The 16,182-nt window shown below is 44.2% G+C and overlaps 1 protein-coding gene across 2 annotated transcripts in view; it reads left to right on the top strand.

The window, feature by feature from the left end:
• The window catches only part of LOC109906797 (interleukin-1 receptor accessory protein-like 1-B), a 430,365-nt gene that overhangs the window by 8,780 nt on the left and 405,403 nt on the right, over window positions 1-16,182 (top strand). The gene's annotated exons all lie outside the window — the stretch shown is intronic.

The following is a 16,182-nucleotide window of genomic DNA, read 5'->3' as shown; positions in this document are numbered from 1 at the left end:
CTAGACTGCTTAGAGGATGAAGTCGATGTGTTTTAGATATTTGTGAGGTAGGCGTGTGAAAGGAGATGGAAATTGTCACGCGGGTAAAAAGCAAAATGGGCAATTTTTCCTTCAATTTCTCCCTTCTCCATTCGGAGCTCTGCTGGGCCATTCATGAAGACTCCGTAGTGACACACAGCGCATTACCACAGAGTGAAACCTTCCCTCACAATCTGCCTGCGTTTAAAAATAACAAAGACCTTGGATATGGTGTGCTGCATGCTGAATGTCTCTCTAATACAGGAAGTAGAAGACAACATGCACCGACTCAGCGTTCCTGACCAATGATATATCCTCAAGAGAGAAGTGTCCAATTACACAGAGAGCATGTATTCACATGCCGTTTCTTAAGACTCCTCATTCACAACACTATGTTGTTAATTTCATGTATTTTTCGCCCTAGGCTAGTCAATGACAAAGGGGAACACATTATTGTAGTTGTGTTGCTAAACAAACACCAGAGCTGTGGTCTAGATGTGAGTGTCGTATTATTTATGGGCCCTGTTTCTTTCCCAGAATGCTGCTGCTGTGTCAACTGCGAATTCGACTGCGAAGCCGTTCCTTGGCGAGAGCCAGCGTTCTCCATGGGCCCTCCACATATCCCCAACAACCCCAGTGAGAGTGGCCCTCAATAGGCCCTGATTTATTGGGCCACTTTATGAGAAGGGCCAGGGGAGTCGGTTCTCCTTGTCCTCCGATATTGAATCCCGCCTTCCTCACATGGAGTGTTTTTTCCCACATTGTTTTTCAATGCAGTAAATGTGTGTTGTTCCTGTCATGCTCTCCATGGTAACTAGACCCCTCCCTTCCAATCCTCCTTATCCTATCAGTTTAGTCTTGATTGCTGGAGCTGGCTCCATTTCAGGACAGGGGGCCACTCAGAGATGATACAATCAGAGCAGCAAATAGTAGGCAGAGGGGGTACTGATAGGAAGGAGGGAGCGATGGAGGGAGAGAGGGAGGCAGGGAGAGCGGGAGAGAGAGAGAGAGAGAGAAAGGGAGGGACAGAGAGAGAGAGAGAGAGAGAAAGGGAGAAAGGGAGAGAGGGAGAGAGGGAGAGAGAGAGAGAGAGAGAGAGAGAGAGAGGGAGGCAGGGAGAGCGGGAGAGTGGGAGAAAGAGAGAGAGAGAGAGAGAGAGAGAGAGAGAGAGAGAGAGACATGCCGGTCTGCAAATTCAGGTCTATAGTAACTCCAACACAGTTTTCCCTCCCCACTCCCTGGCTCTTTCAGCCGCAACACTTGTCGGGTTCTTCGGGTTGACTTTTCAGCAGACAAATTGACCTTTTTTGCCTTGGGTTCTTACTGTGTCTTTTCCCTCTGTTTTCTATTGAGCGAGCCATTGAACCGGTTGTTAGGTGGCTGGTCTGCTGGAGTTCTAGTTCCGTGTTCCGCTCCCCCTGGGGCTATACCCTCTGAGACCCTCATGTGACGCCCTTGTGGTTCTACAGTGTTTTGGCTTATTAAATGTGAACGTGGGGCAGTGGTTCAATAACCCTCCAGTTTCAGGCATGCTTATCTTCATCCAGTTGAGGGAATCGGGGAATTGTTACATGTGTGTATGTTGAGTAACAACCCTCCATTTATGTTTACATGTTAATAATGAAGACCAGTGAGTCCACTTTCCAGCCATGCTCAGAGGAAGCTGGGATTCTACCATGGGAAGCCTCACAATGTTACAGGATTATGTAATGCATATATATTGGCATCATTCAACAGAAAAGTCATCTGACAATAGAAATTAGCATTAGGAGCTATTGTACTCCTAGGAATGGGACCTATTCTTGTGCTGTAGTACTGTAGCCAGCCAATTTGACAATTCACCGCCTCTCGCCCTATCCCTCCTCCCACCACCCTAACACATGCAATCTACTGCAGTCATCAGTGTGCATATCCTTTGGAATAACAGTAGTAGAAGTCTGTTTCACAGTTCACCAGCTGCTGTGTTTCAGTTTCCTCCACAGCAGATTGAGTTGATCCTACTGATGGATGATGGAGCAGTATACCAGCTCTAGAAGACAGCCTTGCATCAATCATCCTGGCTTCCAGCTACTTCCTCCTTGGCCCTCGTCCCACCTACCTGCCTGCCTGTCAGCTATACCCCCCCCCCTCTCCTTTAATGAGTGGAGTGGAGGGGTGGGTGTCTCCTCCCAACTAGATTGGCCCTCAGTGGGGAACCGTGTCAAGTCCCATTTGAGTGGGAGGATTGGATCTGAAGAGGTTTCTCTTGGTGTAGTGGATGGAGGGGACTTTGGATGGGGGATAAAACAGAGACAGGTGACTGCTGCTGGATAGGTTGGTCTCTCTCCTTTTCTAGAAAAGTTTGCAGAACTCTGGAGAAATGAAGTGCTCTTGTACCCTATAATATCTTTCTTTGTACTGTTGACGGATCTCAGTGGAAGTGATCTTATACAATATACTATATTTATTTGTACTGTTGACATAGTTATCTTATACAATATGATAAATAAAGGTATCTTATACAATATCATAGCTTTCTTTATACTGTTGACACAACTAGAGAAATGAAGTTATCTTCAGGTGCGGACTCCTGGCCGCACACCTAAATCCATAGGGGAGGGTCTGGGTGGGCGTCTGTCCACGGTGGCGGCTCTGGCGCGGGACATGGACCCCACTCCACCATAGTCTTTGTCCGCTTTAGTCTCCTCCTATGAACGGCGACCCTCGCCACCGACCTTGGACTGGCAACCCTACTAAAGGGCCCCACTGGACTAAACAAATTCCTCTGGACTGAGAGGCAGCTCCGGACTGAGGGGCAGCTCAGGACTGAGGGGCAGCTCAGGACTGAGGGACAGATCCTGGCTGAATGGTGGCTCTGGCAGATCCTGGCTGACTGGCGGCTCTGGCAGATCCTGGCTGACTGGCGGCTCCTGGCTGACTGGCGACTCTGGCGGATCCTGGCTGAATGGTGGCTCTGGCAGATCCTGGCTGACTGGCGGCTCTGGCGGCTCCCTGCAGACTGGCGGCTCTGGCGGCTCCTTGCAGACTGGCGGCTCTGGCGGCTCCTTGCAGACTGGCGGCTCTGGCGGCTCCTTGCAAACTGGCGGCTCCTGGCTGACTGGCACTCTGGCTGCGATGGTGGATCCTGGCTGACTGGTGGCTCTGGCGGCTCCTGGCGGCTATGGCGGCTCCTTGCAGACTGGCGGCTCTGGAGGCTCCTTGCAGACTGCCGGCTCTGGCGGCTCAGGACAGACGGGAGACTTTAGCAGCTCTGGGCAGATGGGAGACTCTAGCAGCTCTGGACAGGCGGGAGACTCTAGCAACTCTAGACAGGCGGGAGACTCTAGCAGCTCTGGACAGACGGGAGACTCCAGCAGCTCTGGACAAACGGGAGACTCTAGCAGCTCTGGACAGGCAGGAGCACCTGTAGCTAAAGGACGGAGAGACAGCCTGGTGCGGGGGGCTGCCACCGGAGGGCTGGTGCGTGGTGGTGGCACTGGATTGACCGGACCGTGAAGGCGTACTGGAGATCACGGTGCCTGACCAGTACAACGCCCGCCACGGTTAGCACTGCTAGCGTGCACCGCAGGACGAGTGCTGTGCATACTGCGCCAAACCAACAACTCTCTCTCCTCACTCTCCTCCAATTTTATCAACAACTCCTCGAATGTCTCATAATTTCCCCTTCATTCACTCTCCTCCAATTTGTCCAATAACTCCTCCACACTCTCAGACGCACACCTCAACTTCGCCAACTGCTCTGATTCCATCCTTGGCTCCTCACGGTAAATAGGGGGAGTTGGCTGAGGTCTGACTCCTGACTCTGCCACACTCTCCCTGTACCCCCCCCCCAATACATTTTTGGGTCTGTCTCTCGGGTTTCCATCCGCTCTGCCGTGCTGCCTCCTCATACCAGCACCTCTCCGCCTTCGCTGCCTCCAGCTCTTCTTTGGGGAGGCGATAATCTCCTGGCTGTGCCCAGGGTCCTTTCCCGTCTAGGATCTCCTCCCAAGTCCATTTCTCTAAATAGTGCTGCCTTTCCTGCTGCTGCTGCTGCTGCTGCTGCTGCTGCTGCTGCCGCCTCTCCTGCTGCTGCCTGTTACCACGCCGCTTGGTCCTATTGTGGTGGGTGGTTCTGTAACGGTTTTCTTCCATTGAGGGAGAGGAGGACCAAAATGCAGCATGGTTAGTGTTCAACATGTTTAATAAGGACAATAAACGTGAACACTACAAAATACAAAACAACAAATGTGGAAAAAACGAAACAGTCCTATCTGGTGCATAGACACAAGGCAGAAGACATACAAACTACCTAGAAAGGAAACAACCCCATAAACTTACAGAACCCCTAGGCCAGACAAAACACATAAATCCCCCATGTCACACCCTGACCTAACCAAAATAATAAATAAAACAAAGATAACTAAGGCCAGGGCGTGACAGTATGATATCTTGACAGATCTCAAGATAAATGAAGTTCTCTCATACAGTATAATATCTTTGTGCCGTTGACAGAACTCAAGAGAAATGAAGTTCTCTCATACAGTATAATATCTTGGTACCTTTGACAGATCTCTGGAGAAATGAAGTTCTCTTAAACAATATAATATATTTCAATGTACTGTTGACAGATCTCTGGAGAAATCAAGTTATCTTATACAATATAATGTCTTTCTATGTACTGTTGACAGAAATCAAGAGAAATCAAGTGCTCCTTCCTATAGAATAGAATATTATTATTTGTACTGTTGCCAGAACTCAGGGGAAATTAAGTTATCTTATACAATATAACATCTTTCTATATACTGTACTTTGCTCATGGAGAATTATATATGAATCAGCATACTTGTTTAGTGTGGTGAGCTCTCTTGTAGCAGGTTAAGGTTTATGGAAACTGTGATTTTGAGGTTGTAAACTATGTCTGAACAGCTCTGTCATTTCCATGTCAATGGGTTGAGCTGAGTCTTGCTCAGCAAGGGGAAAGAATGGGCCATAAAGCCTAATGCGTTGCCTGAATAATGCAGGTGTGGAATTTCAATAGTGGGGCAGCGAGCGAGCGGTCTGAGCTGTACTGTATGTTTGGAGGAGAGATTTGAGATGGATGGCTTATCTTTTATTAAACACGCGGTCGGTGTGGAGGGGAGGCTACAGTACTGGCAGAAGCTCTGCTCTCCCCTCACTCCTCCTCTTCTCCTCCTGGGGATGATTTACCCCTCCTCCCTTCCCTCTCTCTTGTCCTCAGCAGCCTCCGTTTTCATCCTCAGGACGGGGCTACAGCCGGGCTCTCCCCTGGACCCCTGAGCCCCCTCCGCCGCCACGGCTTCATTAGTTTTATCTTTATTTCCCTGCCGCTCGGCTACGGTGGGGCCGAGCTGGGACACAGAGGGCCTTAGCAGGCAGGTCGGGGATCTGAGGGGGATTGAACAGGACTCCTCCTAGTCCTGTTTTCTCAGGTTTTATTGAGCTGAAACGATTGGTAGAGCGGAGCAGAGAAGTAGCAGAGGTTGATATGGATGGGGGGGAGGGGTGAATCTGTAGTGAATTGGATTTCAAATTAGGTCTATGTGGTGCGTGTGCTGTGTTGTTGATGATGTATAGCTATCTTCTGTCACCTTCAAAGTTAATATCGGTACTGACTGAGCACTGCTTCCTTCCTGGAAGCTTTTTGGAGAGGTGAGTTTGTGGCGGGTAATGCTTGAGATCTAGTATCATTGCCATGCATTTAATCACTGTAGCGTTGAGGTACATTATGAAATTAAAACTTCATCCATGTTGACTTTAAAAGCTTCTTAGCTTGAACCAAGGAAAATTACAACCACTAAGGGCAATGAATTGCCAATGATTAAGGCTCTATAAAACGTTGTTTTAGACTTCGCTGAAACAGCAGAGAGTAAGTCTTGTTCTTGTCAGGTGGGAACGAGCGACTTGTTACAGACATCACTCTCACTGTTATTTCATAAGTGGACAAATCGGGTCAGATTACTCTGTGTCTTTTCCCCACAAGAGAAAATAGCAAGCTGCCTATAAATGGTTCTCTCCCCATTCTCTCTGTGATTCACTCAAAATAAAGTCTCCCTCTGTCCTGGCCATGTGACCAGCAGTTCTCATATTGTCAGAATACAGGCCTTCACCTCTGCATCAAGTCTATTTAATTGGACATCCACATCCCTATTATGGAAAGCAGCAATAGGACTCCTTGCCTGGCACACAAAGCGCTTATGGGAAATGAAGTCCTTATTGCCTCATGAGGTGGCCATTATGGGGTCCACTCCACTGACATAGGACTTATCTTGGTGATTCATCTAAATAATTGAGGGGCCATTTCTGGGAAGCTGTAGCAGGTGGTGTTAGAACAGTGATCTGCACCTCCTGCTTATTAACCCTGAACCCCAATGGCCGGGAGACTTGAGCCCACTGGCTCACAGTTGCATCACTTTCTCTGGCTTCACAGAATAATAGAAATGATGCAAATCATTCATGATTCAAAAGGAGAGACAGAGTTGAAGTGCGAACAAGTATATCATTTTCTATTTTGACACCATGTAGTAGGACATTGGCTGTGATTTTTAAATTGGTTAACTTGACTCTATTAAAACATGTCGCTCATAGAAGTGGTAGCAAAAAGGTGTTATTTCACCGTTTTCAGGTAAAATACAATACCTTGCACCTCATGAGAAATTTCAATCTCAAGTATTGACCCACCTGTGGTGCCTTCGCTTTCTGCAAAGGATTCGATTCAAGTTTTCACAAGGTGTCACACTAGTTGCGTGCAGTGGTAGAGGATGAAGCCAGCCACAAAGAGGCATTGTACCCTATTTCATGCTGTTTCGGGCTGTTTCCGGTCCACAGTGGGACTGGAAGCCCTGGGACCTACACTATAACAGCATGCACAGCTTTTCAGGTCCACAGTCCAGCTGATTTCACTCCTGGGGTCTGATTTCTACATGGGAACCCAGGTGTGTGCACTGCCCAGCCAATCAGCGATATTCATTATAGCGATTGCCAGGGAGGAACTAAGCAGGGCTGTTGAACTCAAGGGCGTTAGTGAGTCGTGCTCCCCAGCAATACAGACTCATAACTGGCTTCCACTAAAACAACCCTGTAGCACCTGGAAACCTATAGGTCACAGTCCTCAGATCGATCAGTAGTTACCCTGGACACAGCACTAAGCCTGGAATTTGTCCATTTAACCCTTTATAATCTAAGCCGGGGGGGACTAACTTATTTAATAGTTTTAGTTTGGCATTACTGCTATTAATTAACCAATAAAAACCACATTGAATAACAGATTCACTACATGGAACAACAAATGTTTGTGAGAACACCCATTTTCAGGATGTCTCATGGTCTGACAAACACCACTCTAGCTCTGCCACCTTTCACTGCAGATGCGGAAGGGAAATATCGACAGATGCAGTGGATTGAGAGGCAGCCCATGCAAAAAAAACAAATACTGTATCTTTAGCTAAAACAGCCGTATTTTGATGGTGACTTTTTCAATGATGTTAATTCGATTTCCACAGTTGGCGTGGCAATTGTAGGCAAAGGGTTATAGTGGGTTCTCTCTCTCTCTCTCTCTCTCTCCTCTCTCTCTCTCCTCTCTCTCTCTCTCTCTCTCTCTCTCTCTCTCTCTCTCTCTCTCTCTCTCTCTCTCTCTCTCTCTCTCTCTCTCTCTCTCTCTCTCTCTCTCTCTCTCTCTCTCCTCTCTCTCTCTCTCTCTCTCTCCTCTCTCTCCTCTCTCTCCTCTCTCTCTCTCTCTCTCTCTCTCTCTCTCTCTCCTCTCTCTCTCTCCTCTCTCTCTCTCTCTCTCTCTCTCTCTCTCTCTCTCTCTCTCTCCTCTCTCTCCTCTCTCTCCTCTCTCTCCTCCTCTCTCTCTCTCTCTCTCTCTCTCTCTCTCTCTCTCTCTCTCTCTCTCTCTCTCTCTCTCTCTCTCTCTCTCTCCTCTCTCTCCTGGCATGGCACCTAATATCTCCTCCAATCTTTTCCATATACTCTACTCCTTACTGTATCAGCAGTATGATGGTGGATGGGGGGATCAGATCATCTGAAATTGAATAATTTGGGTTGCAAAAGTCTGGGAACATTCAATATATTCTTTGGTTTTCACGAAATCCCGGTTGGAGAATCCCCGGAATCAGGCGGGAATAAGCAGGAAATCTGCTATCCACATCCGTGTGTGGATGTAGGTGTGTGGATGTAGGAGTGTGGATGTAGGTGTGTGGATGTAGGTGTGTGGATGTAGGTGTGTGGATGTACGTGTGTGGATGTACGTGTGTGGATGTACGTGTGTGGATGTACGTGTGTGGATGTTTGTGTGTGGATGTTTGTGTGTGGAGGGTATAAGTGATTGCAACTGTTTCTCACAAATAGAAATGTTAATAACTTGCAAAGGCAGCAGGCAGAAAAGGTTTTTTCCTCTGCTCCTCCACGGAGAGAGGGGGACGAAGACGAGGAGATGGTGAAAAGAGGAAGGGAGGGAGGAGAGAGGGAGGGGCTGTTGGAAGACACATTATTCTGTGCTGGTGCTCCTCTAGTAAGAGGCACTAGTGACAAAGGGCCCTTCTCTGGCAGAACCTTCAAGACAGTAATTGAATTTGGTTGAATCCAGCGGGGGATAAATACAGGGACTAAGAGACAGGGACTAATAGACAGGGACTAAGAGACAGGGACTAATAGACAGGGACTAAGAGACAGGGACTACTAGACAGGGACTAAGAGACAGGGACTAAGAGACAGGGACTAATAGACAGAGACTAAGAGACAGGGACTAATAGACAGGGACTAATAGACAGGGACTAAGAGACAGGGACTAAGAGAAAGGGACTAAGATACAGGGACTAAGATACAGGGACTAAGAGACAAGGACTAATAGACAGGGACTAAGAGACAGGGACTAATAGACAGGGACTAAGAGAGAGGGACTAATAGACAGGGACTAAGAGACAAGGACTAATAGACAGGGACTAATAGACAGGGACTAAGAGACAAGGACTAATAGACAGGGATTAATAGACAGGGACTAAGAGACAAGGACTAATAGACAGGGACTAATAGACAGGGACTAATAGACAGGGACTAAGAGACAGGGACTAATAGACAGGGACTAATAGACAGGGACTAATAGACAGGGACTAAGAGACAGGGACTAATAGACAGGGACTAAGAGACAGGGACTAATAGACAGGGACTAATAGACAGGGACTAATAGACAGGGACTAATAGGCAGGGACTAGTAGACAGGGACTAATAGACAGGGACTAATAGACAGGGACTAATAGGCAGGGACTAATAGGCAGGGACTAATAGACAGGGACTAATAGGCAGGGACTAGTAGACAGGGACTAATAGACAGGGACTAAGAGACAGGGACTAATAGACAGGGACTAATAGACAGGGACTAATAGACAGGGACTAATAGGCAGGGACTAGTAGACAGGGACTAATAGACAGGGACTAATATCAAATCAAATCAAATCAAATTTATTTATATAGCCCTTCGTACATCAGCTGATATCTCAAAGTGCTGTACAGAAACCCAGCCTAAAACCCCAAACAGCAAGCAATGCAGGTGTAGAAGCACGGGGACTAATAGATATAGACAGGGACTAATAGACAGGGACTAATAGGCAGGGACTAATAGGCAGGGACTAATAGACAGGGACTAATAGGCAGGGACTAGTAGACAGGGACTAATAGACAGGGACTAAGAGACAGGGACTAATAGACAGGGACTAATAGACAGGGACTAATAGGCAGGGACTAGTAGACAGGGACTAATAGACAGGGACTAAGAGACAGGGACTAATAGACAGGGACTAATAGACAGGGACTAATAGACAGGGACTAAGAGACAGGGACTAATAGACAGGGACTAATAGACAGGGACTAATAGACAGGGACTAATAGACAGGGACTAATAGACAGGGACTAATAGGCAGGGACTAATAGACAGGGACTAATAGGCAGGGACTAGTAGACAGGGACTAATAGACAGGGACTAATAGACAGGGACTAATAGACAGGGACTAATAGACAGGGACTAGTAGACAGGGACTAGTAGACAGGGACTAATAGACAGGGACTAATAGGCAGGGACTAAGAGACAAGGAGGTAAAAACAACTGGACAACAACTGTAGTCAACAGTAGATTCTATGGAGCTTCCTCCTTTTGCAGACCCTGCTAATTCAATGGTTATGGACCATCAGTGACTTGCTTGTTTGTTTACGTCATCGCTGCAGCAGGGGGTAGTCGGCTACACTGCACTACAACAGGGAGCTCATGTCAATTCTCATGCTCCCCTCCCACACTGTGGGCTGTGTAAATAGCTAGCACTTGATTCTCTCCTCTCAGTATTGGGGAAAACACACTCTGAAATAACAAGAGGTTGATATTCACATATTAACCAGGATCCACTTGCAATCACTGATTATGAGAATTATGATGGTAAATGTTTTATACAAACATGAGTAGCACTTCATTTCACCGTACATAGTTTCCCAGCTGTTTACTAAGCAATGGCATGGTAAATGGTCATTACACAGTAATAACCTAGGAATGACTGTTTCAGCGACCTATTCACAATTAAACAGACCTATCTGTGTATCACGGAACAACTACATATCTGCCTTGTATTTTCAATCCAAACCACTGCTACAGTAGTGAGCTTGCAGTTCCAGGAACATATTATGGTAATATTTTGAATTCTGTCATATGTTTAATCCTATAATCCCTTATTTATTCTGTTTTTGATATACTCTGGACTATGATCAGTCTGCTGCAATACCGCCTGCAGACGACTTGTTAGCTCATCAGTAACGATGCACTGAGGTAGACAAATATGCCTCTATTTGTTATTCAGGAATATTATTCAATATCACCAATTTCAAGTACCTCCTATCGCATCGAACACCATGTATCTTCGTCTTCTTTTTAAATTATTTTGTATTTATTTCATGTTTATTTAACTAAGCAAGTCAGTAAGAACAAATTCTTACTTACGATGACGTTCTACTAAAAGGCAAAATGCCTCCTGCGGGGACGCGGGCTGGGATTAAAAATGTCAAATTAAATAAAAATATAGGACAAAACACACATCACGACAAGAGAGACACCACACCACTAGATAAAGAGAGATCTAAGACATAGCAGCATAGCAGCAACACATGACAACAACATGGTAGCAACACAACATGGCAGCAGCACAACATGGTAGCAGCACAAAACATGGTACAAACATTATTGTGCACAGACAACAGCACAAAGGGCAAGAAGGTAGAGACAACAACACATGACACGAAGCAGCCACAACTGTCAGTAAGAGTGTCCATGATTGGGTCTTTGAAATGGCAACATCATTAACATGCCATGCACTGGCACCCAATCACAGTTATCACAGGAAGCTAATAATCCTAGGCGATTGTGTTTATTTAATCATTCTGTGCTCTTTTTGTAAGAGAGGGACCACATCGAGAGTATCTTTGGTGGTAATGTTTGCAGCGACACGAGAGAGAACGCTAATTAAAATGATACGATTTGGGTGTTGCTTTATCGTTTTAGTGTAGTGAGGGGGTGACTTGTGAAGCGTCGTTAGCCAACTAGCGCCCGGCGCTACAATGGCCTTTCATAGCGGGGTGGTTTGTTGTGGTGTCGTCATCCTTGACTGAAGTCTAATCTGGAACTGACACACTAACACTGTCTCCTCAGGCTTATTATGGTTTACCAGGTTCCCCCTCCAGATTCTGTGTTGTGTCTTTGTCAGGTACTAAATGTCAACGTGAAGTTTTTTAACATTGGAAGCTACCACATGTCAATTGAATTGACAGTCATTGAAATGAGGGAGCTTGCCTGGTGAGATTATTGGCAGTCTTTGGGCTGCTTCATTATTGGTTGTTAGATCATACAACCACCCCCCAAAACAGTGGCCTAACACCAGAGGAATTCAGATTAGAATTGATTATGTAAAGGATTAGGGAGCCAGTGAAATGAACATGTTAGTTAGCATGGCAACAAAGCCAGATATATTATGACTCACTACTTTGACGCAGCTTCTTCTTTGATGAAGTTCATTTTATATGGGTCCATGATGATAAATCCTTAAAGAGAGGAATAAAAAGGAAACTTTTGGAGAATGGATTTGCATACTGGCATCATTTATTTGAAAGGCTAATTGCAGATTTGTAGGCAGCTGCAGAACATGATATCAAATATTTGTTTTCCCCGTTTTGATCTATGATCCAGATGAGTAAATGATGATTAAATTATTTGCACGTGGTGTAATCTGAAAGCCACATCTCATTCAAAACAACAGCTGTGTTTACACAGGCAGCCCAATTCTCATCTTTTTTCAACTAATTTGAATTTTGACCAATCACATCTGATCTTTTCACATCAGATCTTTTTCAGAGCTGATCTGAGTGGTCAAAAAAGCCTTTTTTTGTCCATGCCCTAATCGTTTTTTTTTGTAGGGTCCTGCGCAGTTATAAATCAAACAAATACATGTGTGAACATCCATTTTTTTTTCTTCAATTTCAATTTATTGTAGAAGAAATAGTCAATCGTGCAAGAGTGGCTTCTACTTCTACTATCTTGTGTAATCCACATCTTGTGTAATTCAATATGGTGATTGGATGTAAATTCACCTTCAGAATCTTTTACTCATGACCTTTTACCTGGTGTGTTCCTTTCGGTACAACTAACTATGTTCTTGATTTGACCCATAGCCTTACAATAGGACTACATACATACCATACATGCCTCCGTAAATTATTCAGACCCCTGGACTTTTCCCACACTTTGTTACGATACAACTTAACCTAAAATGTATTAAATAAAAAAAATCCCCAGCAATCTACACACAATACCCCATAATGACAAAGCGAATAAAGGTTTAGACAGTTTTGCAAATGTATTAAAAGTAAAAAAATAATTAAAAAAAACCTTATTTACATAAGTATTCAGACCCTCTGCTCTGAGACTCGAAATTGAGCTCAGGTGCATCCTGGTTCCATTGATCGTCCTTGAGGTGTTTCTACAACTTGATTGGAGTCCACCTGTGGTAAATTCAATTGATTGGACATGATTTGGAAAGGCACACGCTTGTCTACATAACGTCCCACAGTTGACAGTGCATGTCAGAGCAAAAACCAAGCCATGAGGTCGAAGGAATTGTTTGTAGAGCTCCGAGACTAGATTGTGTCTAGACACAGATCTGGGGAAGGGTACCAAAACATTTCTGCAGCATTAAAGTTCCCCTAGAACACAGTGGCCTAATCGCTGCAAAAAGTACTTCTACAAAGTACTGAGTAAAGGGCCTGAATAATAACACTACCGTTCAAAAGTTTGGGGTCACTTATGTCCTTGCTTTTGAAAGAAGAGCACATTTTTGGTCCATTAAAATAACATCAAATTGATCAGAAATACAGTGTAGACATTGTTAATGTTGTAAAGGACTATTGTATCTGTACAGAGGCCCATTATCAGCAACCATCACTCCTGTGTTCCAATGGCACGTTGTGTTAGCTAATCCAAGTTCATCATTCTAAAAGGCTAATTGATCATTAGAAAACCCTTTTGAAATTATGTTAGCACAGCTGAAAACTGTTGTTCTGCTAAATTGTAATTATTCGCCTACCTCCTCATGCCTTGTGCACACAATGTATATAGTCTCTTTTTAAAAATTAAAAACAAACAAATTCTACTGTGTTATTGACTTGTTTATTGTTTACTACATGTGTAACTCTGTGTTGCTGTCTGTTCACACTGCTATGCTTTATCTTGGCCAGGTCGCAGTTGTAAATGAGAACTTGTTCTCAACTAGCCTACCTGGTTAAATAAAGGTGTTCTCAACTAGCCTACCTGGTTAAATAAAGGTGTTCTCAACTAGCCTACCTGGTTAAATAAAGGTGTTCTCAACTAGCCTACCTGGTTAAATAAAGGTGTTCTCAACTAGCCTACCTGGTTAAATAAAGGTGTTCTCAACTAGCCTACCTGGTTAAATAAAGGTGTTCTCAACTAGCCTACCTGGTTAAATAAAGGTGTTCTCAACTAGCCTACCTGGTTAAATAAAGGTGTTCTCAACTAGCCTACCTGGTTAAATAAAGGTGTTCTCAACTAGCCTACCTGGCTAAATAAAGGTGTTCTCAACTGGCCTACCTGGTTAAATAAAGGTGTTCTCAACTAGCCTACCTGGTTAAATAAAGGTGTTCTCAACTAGCCTACCTGGTTAAATAAAGGTGTTCTCAACTAGCCTACCTGGTTAAATAAAGGTGTTCTCAACTAGCCTACCTGGTTAAATAAAGGTGTTCTCAACTAGCCTACCTGGTTAAATAAAGGTGTTCTCAACTAGCCTACCTGGTTAAATAAAGGTGTTCTCAACTAGCCTACCTGGTTAAATAAAGGTGTTCTCAACTAGCCTACCTGGTTAAATAAAGGTGTTCTCAACTAGCCTACCTGGTTAAATAAAGGTGTTCTCAACTAGCCTACCTGGTTAAATAAAGGTGTTCTCAACTAGCCTACCTGGCTAAATAAAGGTGTTCTCAACTGGCCTACCTGGTTAAATAAAGGTGTTCTCAACTAGCCTACCTGGTTAAATAAAGGTGTTCTCAACTAGCCTACCTGGTTAAATAAAGGTGTTCTCAACTAGCCTACCTGGTTAAATAAAGGTGTTCTCAACTAGCCTACCTGGTTAAATAAAGGTGTTCTCAACTAGCCTACCTGGTTAAATAAAGGTGTTCTCAACTAGCCTACCTGGTTAAATAAAGGTGTTCTCAACTAGCCTACCTGGTTAAATAAAGGTGTTCTCAACTAGCCTACCTGGTTAAATAAAGGTGTTCTCAACTAGCCTACCTGGTTAAATAAAGGTGTTCTCAACTAGCCTACCTGGTTAAATAAAGGTGTTCTCAACTAGCCTACCTGGTTAAATAAAGGTGTTCTCAACTAGCCTACCTGGTTAAATAAAGGTGTTCTCAACTAGCCTACCTGGTTAAATAAAGGTGTTCTCAACTAGCCTACCTGGTTAAATAAAGGTGTTCTCAACTAGCCTACCTGGTTAAATAAAGGTGTTCTCAACTAGCCTACCTGGTTAAATAACGGAGAAATAAAATAAAGAATAAAAAGAAGCAATAAAACTGGCCTTCTTTAGACTAGTTGAGTATCTGCAGTATCAGCATTTGTTGGTTCGATTACAGGCTCAAAATGGCCAGAAACAAAGAACTTTCTTCTGAAACTCGTCAGTCTATTCTTGTTCTGAGAAATGAAGGTTATTCCATGCGAGAAATTGTCAAGAAACTGAAGATCTCGTACAACGCTGTGTACTACTCCCTTCACAGAACAACGCAAACTGGCTTAACCAGAATAGAAAGAGGAGTGGGAGGCCCCGGTGCACAACTGAGCAAGAGGATAAGTACATTAGAGTGTCTAGTTTCAGAAACAGATGCCTCATATGTCCTCAACTGGCAGCTTCATTAAATAGTACCCGCAAAACACTAGTCTCAACGTCAACACTGAAGAGGTGACTCTGGGATGCTGGCCTTCTAGGCAGATGTATTGGTGTTGCAGACTCTGGGGCCTTTCGGAACAGGTGTATATATACTGAGATCATGTGACAGATCATGTGACACTTAGATTGCACACAGGTGGACTTTATTGAACTAATTCTGTGAGTTCTGAAGGTAATTGGTTGCACCAGATGTTATTTAGGGGCTTCATAGTAAAGGAGGTGAATACATATGTAAGCACAACTTTTACGTTTTTATGTTTTACAACAAATAAATAATAATCATGATAATTTCACTTCACCAAATTGGACTATTTTGTGTATGTCCATTACATGAAAACCAAATAAAAATACATTTAAATTACAGGTTGTAATGCAACAAAATAGGAAAAATGCCGGGGGGGGGATGAAGACTTTCGTAAGGTACAGTGAATGTGATATTTCAGGTTTTCATTTATTTATTATAATTTAGAACAATTTCTTAAAACCAGTTTTTGCTTTGTCATTACAGGGTATTGTGTGTAAATTGATGAGGGGAAAAAACAATTTAATCAATTTTAGAATAAAGCTGTAACCAAACAAAATGTTGATAAAGTCAAGGGGTCTGAATACTTTCACCCTTCAGTGGTTCTTGTTATTGATTGTTAGTGTTACAGCCATTCCTACTGGGCACATACTGGTTGAATCAATG

This window comes from Oncorhynchus kisutch, linkage group LG16, assembly GCF_002021735.2.
Source record: "Oncorhynchus kisutch isolate 150728-3 linkage group LG16, Okis_V2, whole genome shotgun sequence".
NCBI lineage: Eukaryota > Metazoa > Chordata > Actinopteri > Salmoniformes > Salmonidae > Oncorhynchus > Oncorhynchus kisutch.
Note: the sequence above shows the minus strand (reverse complement) of the source record. Positions and strands in the feature narration are given on the sequence as shown.